The sequence below is a fragment of the Pantherophis guttatus genome, chromosome 4 (genome assembly GCF_059756535.1).
Source record: "Pantherophis guttatus breed Tessera chromosome 4, ASM5975653v1, whole genome shotgun sequence".
In the NCBI taxonomy this organism is placed as follows: domain Eukaryota; kingdom Metazoa; phylum Chordata; class Lepidosauria; order Squamata; family Colubridae; genus Pantherophis; species Pantherophis guttatus.
Genome location: NC_142066.1, coordinates 99,814,664 through 99,824,299, shown reverse-complemented (window position 1 = coordinate 99,824,299; position 9,636 = coordinate 99,814,664).

The following is a 9,636-nucleotide window of genomic DNA, read 5'->3' as shown; positions in this document are numbered from 1 at the left end:
AGGAGATCAACCAGGGGGTACCCAGAGATGCAAGTTGGAAAATGGGGTAGCTAGTAGCAATTGCCGACAGAATGAATGTAATCCTATAAAGATCACATGTATCCTGACAAAATTATGGAAGGAGGATTACGGATTAGGAATCTATGCTAAGGGAAAAGATCCCCTTGTAACCCTTCGATGGTATGTTACTAAGGTTACCAGACCAACACATGATACAAAAGGATTGTTCTGGTCATATTATTTGGAGATGGAGAAGTTGAATATACCCGAAATTCCTAGTCATGTAACAAATACCTTTGTCAAACTGGCAGAAGACATAGCCCATACTCTGAATGTATCAAATTGTTTTGTTTGTGGAGGGACTAACATGGGAGAAAAATGGCCATGGGAAGCCCAGGAATTAAATTATTCCAAAATATTAGAAATGGATCAGAAAGGTAACCTGTTATATAATAAGGGTAAGAATGGAGATTGGACATTGACTACTAGTCTGGTAGGGAACGTGTGTTTTCAGAGAAAAATTGTGGCAGGCTGTCATCAGGTAGGAAACCTCATATGTACAGGCAAATGGGAAAGTAAGGTATGGTGGTCAGGAAGCAATGCCACAGAGGGAACTGATGAAATGGCTCTGTTTCTGATAAATGGGCTATCCTTTTTAAAGGATCCAGATAATCAGACCCTTGAATGGCTGGCTCCTGATGGACTATACTGGATATGTGGTAAAATGGCATATGGAGTTCTACCAAAATCTTGGTGTGGAGCCTGTGTCTTGGGATTAATTAGGCCCGGATTCTTTTTGCTTCCCCTTAAAACCTGACAGGTTTTAGGTGTCCCGGTATATGATGAGGTGGGAAATTTAAGACAAAGAAGACATGTAGACACATCTGCAATAGGAAAAGTTAGGGTTGGAGGTAACCAACGTAGTTGGGGAAATGAAGAGTGGCCTGCAGAGCGAATTATTGAGGTTTATGGACCAGCTACATGGGCGGAAGATGGCATGTATGGCTATCGGACCCCTATATATATTCTGAACCGTTTAATTCGTCTGCAAGCTGTGGTTGAAATCATCACCAACGAAACTGTAAAAGGTCTTACTCAATTAGCTAGGGAGTGTGTCAAATCAAGGACATATATTATGCAGAATAGATTAGCCCTAGACTACTTGTTAGCCAAGGAAGGAGGGGTATGTGGAAAGTTTAATTTGACTAACTGCTGCATAGAAGTTGATGAAAGCGGAAAGGTTATTAAGGAAATAACAGACAAAATGGTTAAAATAGCTCATGTGCCAGTCCAGACTTGGAAAGGCCTTAATTTAAAGGATATGTTTTCAGGATGGTGGCCAAAGTTACCTGGCCTGCAGGCCATTTTTGGCCTGGTGGGATTAATAGCTGCAGGGTGTATTTTTCTCCCATGTATCTTACCTCCGTTTGTTAAGACTATTTCTAAAAGTCTATCCTTGCTGGTGGAACGAAAGACAACCACTCAGGTGATGGCTATGTGGGATTACAAACGGCTCCAGCAGGAAGAGGACCTGGAGGTGTGACTCGTCTGGATAAGACAGATGAGTCACAAAGGGGGGTATGAGCCAGGCTAAGATTCGATATTGGGATAAAACTCAAATATTAGAAATCCAAATCTTTGGTCAGGACAGAAGTGCCTCTTCCGTGCCAAGGTGCTGAGATGACAAACGGTATTTGACATAGGTACAGAATTGTAAAAGGGCAAACTGACCCTAAACAGATACATCCTGTTGTTTAATGTTTATTACACCCTAAATGTCATGTATATCTTAGAGAAGAAATACTGCTTTCCTTACTGTCCTCTTTAACTGCTCTTGAGGCGCCTTTGAGCCCCTTATCTCCTCTTTTATTATGTCTTGAGCTCCAGAGCTGAGAAACTGAGCCTGTGGGAAAAGGGCTGTTATGTCTTTCCTAGAGATAGATTAAAGGGTAACCTCTGCGTGTGAAATGTCTCACTCTTCGTAATAACTTTGTCTTTATATTGTATAAATATCTGGCCAAAAGCAGCCATCATTGTTCAGACCCTTTGCTTGTCTACTGGACTGTTTGAACCGTGCACAATAAACTCTTTCCTGCATTGAAGAGCTTGGCCTAGTTCCGTTTTTTTCCTATAACAACATCATACATTTAACTCATATACAAATATACATATATACAGAAAACAGGTTAGGTATTTTCAATTGTAACAGCAATTCATGCTACAACAGTTAGAATGTATGGAGTGTGGTGAGAAGTTTATGAATATGATTAAGATAATATACTCCAAACAAAGGGCAAAAGTGATAATGAATGGAGACTTGACGGCAAACTTTAACATAAAAAAGGCACTGCTGTCTGCTGTCCCCATTACTATTTTTATTAACACTGGAAGTATTAAATAGAGGTATTAGACAGGATCCAGAAATAAAAGGCTTGGAAATAAAAAGAGAAAAATATAAATTACAAGCATTTGCAGATGACCTGGTATTTATTTTAGAAGAACCTTTGGAATCCAGCCCTAACTTAATGGAAAAAATTGAGGAGTATGGAGAAGTAGCAAGACTGAGAATAAATAAAGAAAAAAAATGAAAATACTAACTAAAAACTTTACAGATAAACAGAAAAATGAACTGACAAAGAAAATAGGCCTTCAGGTAGTTAAAAAAATAAAATATTTCAGAATTTATCTAACAGATAGATGTAATAAACATTATTATTACATTCAATCACCTTATATATTTCTAATAACAATACACATCCATATTAGATTACAATCTATCGTTATTTAAGTATTCCACCTATTTCTCATTGTTACTTTCATTTTATCAAATAAAAATGTATACATTAATATTCCCTTTATTTCTATCACCTACTCTAGCTATTAATCATGTTATCCTATCTTAAAATGTTTTTTCTTTCTTTCCTGTCATGCTTTTAATCATGTCCCCTGCCTAAAAAAATAGAAAAGAAAAGAAAGAAAGTAGAGAGGGAGAATAAGAAAAAGACAACTCAAAACAGCAATAAAAAATTGAATCATCCATTCATCATCTCTTGCCCTCTTTATACTTTAATTGCTATACTTTAAAGGAAGGAGAGGAAAGTGGAAAAACAGTAATAAAGAAAGAAAACAATACTCATCTACCCATTGTCCCTTGCCTGCTTCTGTACTTCAATTGCTACGCTTTTTTTTTACTTGGTTCCCCCATTCCTTTCTTAAGTCTCCATCTATGTTTATTTCTTGGAAGTCCAATCTAAATGTTCCTCCCACCTCTACTCTCCTCCACTGTCTATTTTCTAAAATTTCTACTGAGGTCCCTGCCTCCACTTCAAGCATATCTTCCAACTCTCTTTGTATGTTTGTCCCCTGGTTTAATTCCTCAATCATTATTATTTTCATTGTAATCTCCTCTCTGTCCTCTTCCTTCTTCATTTCTTCTTTTGGCTCCTCCCTTTCCTGGACGTCTTGGTCTGTAACCATCATCCCTTGTATGATATTTTCCATTTTTTCCAAATGTCCTTAAATCCTTTGTCCATGATATCCCTTTTTATTTTGAAAGTGTAGATCCAGCTCCTGGACAATTCCACTCATATCTCCTTTTTAAATGTTTTATTTTATTTTTTAAAGAAAGTTAATTTTCATCCAACAGTCCAAGAACTATTTATTTAGTCTTTAAACATTCAGTTCTATATGAATACTCCCAGGGGTTATCACAAAGCCCCAATCACTTCCTTGTAGTTTCCCTTTTTGTCAGCAGGTGGCACTCTCCACTTGGATTTCAGTTTACTAGTCCGTTATCACTTGGATTATTCGACAAATATATAAACAGAGTAAGTTTTGTCTATATATAATTCCAATATTTCAAAAAATGCCTTCCCAGTATCGCTTCTTCCCAGTTTAGGAGTCCCTTTTCTGTTTATTTCAAATTCTATTATTTATTCTCCAATAGATTTCCTTTCTGGTTAGGTATTTCTTCAGCATGCCCCAAAAGGCTTAGGTGCCACTTAAACACATAGTTCTGGGCAAATAGTTCTGAATTGTTTCTTGGGATAATTTAAAATGAAGAAAAATCCTCTCCCCCAGTTCCACCACGGCTCACCTTCTTCTCTCCTGCACCAGTCTTAGCTGTTATTCATTGGTTGTCCCAGCTTTGTAGTGGCCATCTTTAGGCTGCTTCTTCTTGCCGTGGCTGAGAGGGAAAAAAGCCCCCAGGCCAGACAGGAGAGCTGCAACTCTCCCCGGCCTCACAGGGCACCCCTCTTTGCTTCACCCTCCCTTCAGGGCAGCTTAGGCTCTCTCCAGAGCCCACAAACAGGAAGAACTCAACACAGGGAACCGTGAGACCCGTTCCTCTGTGTCTGAAATTGCCATGACATCAACCGGAAGTCCCCTAGATGTGCAACTATTAAAGAAGATAACTACATAAGGTTAACACAACAAATAAACTTGATTTGGAGAATTGAAAAAACTTGCAATTGTCAATGATAGGAAGAATGGCAACTATAAAAATGAATATTCTGCTGAAGCTACTGTTTTTGTTTCAAATTATTCCTATAAAACTAGAGAAAAATACTTTGATGAATTAAATGCAATAATTTTGAAATATGTTTGGCAAGGGAGAAGAGCGAGAATAAGATTGAAAATGTTACAAAACTCAAAAAAGAATAGGGGGCTTTGGACTGCCGGATTGGGAGCTTTATTATCAGGCTGTTGTGGTCTGCCAGCGGCCTGCAGAGCTGGCAGTAGAGTTGGACAGTGAGGAGGTTGGGGAGGAACATGGGCCAGTCCTGGAGTCTGGGGAAGGCTCAGATGAGGGCGCTGCATTGGAGGCAGAGAAAGGGCCATCTGGGAGGTAAGTGCTGCCTTCGGAGCCTCCAGAGTTGGACCACAGTGAGGCAGAGGAACAGGGGGAGCTTGTTCCCAATGCGCACATGCGCAGAGCTGCCAGAAGGCAAGAACGGTTAAAACAAAAGGGACAACTCGGGAGTAGGGCTTGGAGATGATTGGCCCCTCCCATAAGACTTAAAAGAGGAGCAAAGGTACGTGGGTCTTTGCAGAAAGCAACATTGTTAATTCTGTTCAGTTTAAAGTCTGAAGCTCTGTTTGATTCTGGACTCTGTGTGGCTTTGCCAATTAGGTCTTTGGCAGCATGTCAAGGGAGTTAAAGGTGGGTGATTATCAGCCTTATCCCGAAGGATTCTTTACAACTATTTGGGACTCATCTGTGAATGAACAGAATTCACAGATGTTGCAATAAAAGAGGTTTTTGGGATTACTCATGTGTTTTACTGACTCGGGAACCAGGCTTCTACACGAACGGGTGAAAGAATGGATAAATTTGAGAAATAGAAGATTGTTACTGCTGGAGGGACATGACCTCCAAGTGGGATGGCATGCCTTCTTGTTGTATGGAAAAAATAAAATAAATAAATACCTCCAAAGACATTATGTTCTACTGAATGTTCTACTCTTAATATGGGAAAAAGTTAAAGCAAAAAACTATATGAAAATTACAGTCTGATTTTCCACAATGGAAGCACTAATACATCCAAATGTTGTATACTTGGAAAAATTGTAACATATAAAGATATTTTAAATGAGAAAGGGGAATTAAAAACTAAACTGGAGCTACAAAAGGAAGGTGTGGACCTCACATGGTGGCCACATTTGCAAATACAATCAAGATATGTGAAAAATATTAAAATTTATTGTTTTTATAAAGAACCAACAGAACTTGATCGGATACTATTAGGAACAGATGAAAAGCTAATAAAGTAAATATATAGTTATTTATTAAACCTAAAAATGAAAGATGAACAAGTGAAAAAAAGAATGATAGTATGGGCAAAAAAACTTTGGATATACAGTAGAATTAGACAAATGGCAAAAACTCTGGGATATAAATTATAAATTGACAATGGCAACTGCATATAAGGAAAACTTATATAAAATGTTTTATATGTGGCATTTGCCACCGGCAAGACAAGCAAAGATGTTTAAAAACATGTCCGCCAAATGTGGAAATGTAATACACACCATATTACCATATGTGGTGGACATGTCCAAAGGAAAAAAATGTTGGACAAAAATACATACCTGGCTAGAGAAAATGATAAAACAACATATAGACCTAAAACCAGAAATATTTTTGTTAGGTATACTGTCAGAAAAATATGATAAGGGGTTAGTATAATAGATAATAAAGGTAGAAATTAGAAATTGGAAAAATATCATTATATATAAGTAAAGAATGGTATTACTGTTATTACTATACTATTTGTGAATTGATTCAGACAATACACTGTTTATCAAGCACTATAACATATATGTTAATGGAAAATGTATAAATAAAAAAACTTTTTTAAAAAGAGAGAACTCAAGGGACATACCACAGATTTCTAATAATCCTTTTATTATACATCAGAGCAAATCAAAACTCTGTAGAAGCATCTGCAGATGCAATAGTTTGCTTTTTTTCACTTTCACTTTTTTATTTATTTAATTATATAAAATAGAAAAAAATAAAAATAGGAAATTAAGAGGAGGAAAAGGAGCGGGGGGGAAGGTGTGAGATACAAGGAGAAAAATGGGGGGAGGGGGAGGCATTGACTTCTGACTCTTCTTAACACAGTACAAGATAAAAATACTGCAGCCTCAATTTTTTTGCTTTTACATATTAATACAGTATATAACTAGCCATTTCTATAATAACAAATCTTTCTGATCAACAAAACTAAAGTCAGTTTCATTTTTTTCATCACAAGCACGAAATCCAGAAGTGATATATTTTCCTCTTTGAATAAAAAAATCAATTTAACCATTCCTGCTTTATCTTCCTTGCTATGGAAATAGTATGTATTTCTATTTATACCTAATAATATTTGTGAACTGTCATCATTTTTATTAGCAAGGTTCATTGTATTTGTCAACTAGCTGGATGGTTGCTGCCATAAAATAGGAGTGGGGGGAGAACTGTGGGGAAGTTTACATTGCAGCTTTGCAACTGCAGTTACTTTCAACACCATATCAATTTGCTCTGGTATGCAGTGGCCTCCGGTTGCTTAGCTACAAGGGGGCTGGGCTGTATACTGTATCTGTATCTGTGCTGATCCCACTCTGTGCCTCAGAGCTTGCTTGAAACCGCTTGCATTCAGTTTGTTCCTAGTAAAAGTACTTTTCTCTAAATCTATGGAGCCACGGATTTTTCTTTCCTAGGAATTGAACAGAAGCAGCCCTGACAGTATTCTTTCAAATTCTTTGACCTTACTGGGAAAAAAACCCACTCTTTATTTTTTACCCTTTTTTGAAGTGCTAAATTTTCTTTAAACACTTTTTTTGAAGTGAAAACTTTCTAATGCATCTTTTTCTTTCACTTATTAACATACAAGCTTTAAACTTCAGTATCAAATTTAGATCCCTACTTCCAAACTACCATCATCGAATAATTTTTTTCTTTTATAAACATCCTTTTTAACACAAAAAAATCTTTAAATTAGTATATAATTTTCTTTTACTTTCTCTTAATACAAGTATTCTCAAATATATTTTCATTTCATTTTCATTTCATTTGCCTACTTTGCCTACACGCATACACACAAATATCAAACAAAGATCCATCCTACTTCCAGTTATTTCATTGAGTTTAAGTCACTCCTTCCAGCTTGTCTTCATGGAATAAAATCTTTTTCTTCTCTGTGTATCTAGTACAAGGGTGTCAAACACGAGTCGTCATGGTGTCATCACATGATGTATCATGACTTTTTTCCCCTGTGCTAAACCGGGCATGGCCAGGTGTGATGCATCCAGCCCGTGGGCCATGAGTTTGACACCCCTGATCTAGTAGTTATAAGTCCTTTTTATCATGCAATCGTCAACCTTGTTAATGCCCTTAAAGAAAAAGTCCCAAATTTGTCTTTTTTCTCAATGCTTTTCTTGCAGTTGTATTGAGAGGTTTATATTTAAACATATTAATTTATTTAAATTTATATTTATATTGGTGTGTGATGCTAGTTCGCCTCCTCGTGGTGCACCCTGGATAGCACAGAGGTGTGAACCAAACAACTAGCGACAATTGGCAGCCAGACTACATTGAATAATTGGCAGTTAATGACAGTTGGCAGTCAGACATCTTTGTAGAACTCCTGGCTCTCTAAATACATGGCAATGGATAAACAAAATGGCTCCCCGTCCTGAGCCACATTGCACCACCAGCTCTACGAAGGCAGGAAGCCTTAGTGAAAGAATACAACAAAATTACAACTCGCTCAACAGCTGTCTAACAATTTTGACATCAACACATAGTGGAAAGCCAAATGGGCTGCTGAATGCCCAGATACAGGCAGTTACGTAGATAACCCTACCCAAAAGGTGCCAGGTTTTGATCTTCCTCACCAGCATTGGTCAACTGTGAATGGGATCCATACCCAACATGGTGTCTGCCAGGACTCATTATTTAAGTGGGGTCTTGTCTCTGCCCCTCAGCGTGACTGTGGTGCTCCTTGACAAAATATCCATCACATTGTGTCTGAATGTCCATCAAAAGCCTACGTCGGCCCAATGTCTGATTTTTTCAACATAGACCACCCTGTCCTTGAATGGCTGGGTGGACTGGACATTAATATTTGAACTACTATAAGTCCATGTATTTTCCATACACTAAATAAATAAATATTTAAATCATCATAGTGAAAGTTAACACCAGGTTTTTCCAAAATTGCAATGGACTCCTCTGCATTTTCAGCTACTTGTGAAATTGCCTCAGTAGTTTGGTAACATTCTCCACATATTTCCATCTCAAACATAGTTTGAGAGAATTTTTTATCATCCTTGGAGCACAGCTGGTCAACAAATTGGTGGATTTTATTTAGAGACCTTTCAACTATATCTCTAATACTTTGCTCCACCATCTTGGCTTCCTCTTTTGATCAGGATCAGAAAAGTTTAGTCACCCACAGCAAAGATGACCAACCTACAAGTTACTACAATAATAAATTTAAATCACAGCCTTCAGTCTTTTTGTTTCTCCATCAGACAAGAAGATACCAATAACCTATTTTATTAAGGAACTAAACAAAAAATAACCTTGCCAAACCGGAAGCTTCCTGTTTGGCTTCCGTCGCTGCCAGACGGTCCTTTGAGACCGCCAGCCCCGTCGCCCGTAAAGAGCCACCTTTACAGCTGAAAGGCGGCTCGAAAAATTCTGTTTCCATAAGGAAACGTGAGACAGAGCCGGCGAGGGCAGGTAGAGCCCTCTGCGAAGTCCCCAGAGTTCTTTTTTACCTCTGGGAAGGAAGCAGGATGAGGTTCCCTATTTTCCTCGCCGCTGCTCCAGGCTTCAGGAGAACTCTGCACTTTGCAGAGCCAGGTGATGGGACCAGACCAACTAATGAAAACTAACAGACTCTCTGAACAAGTAGGATGAAATCCGGACCTGGGACCCTAAATTGCAAGTACTTTTAACAACCCTAAGACTGACTTTAAAAGTAAAGAAGAGTGGAAGGGGGGGAAAAAGAACGTTTAAAATGGCGACTGGCTGAGGCTTGAGAAGAAAGCTGAAAGTGAAAGTCCTTCCGTTTGACTAGTTTAATATGTTACAAAGTAACTGAGACAACAGCGCTGGCTAGAAGTGAAGAGAAAAAT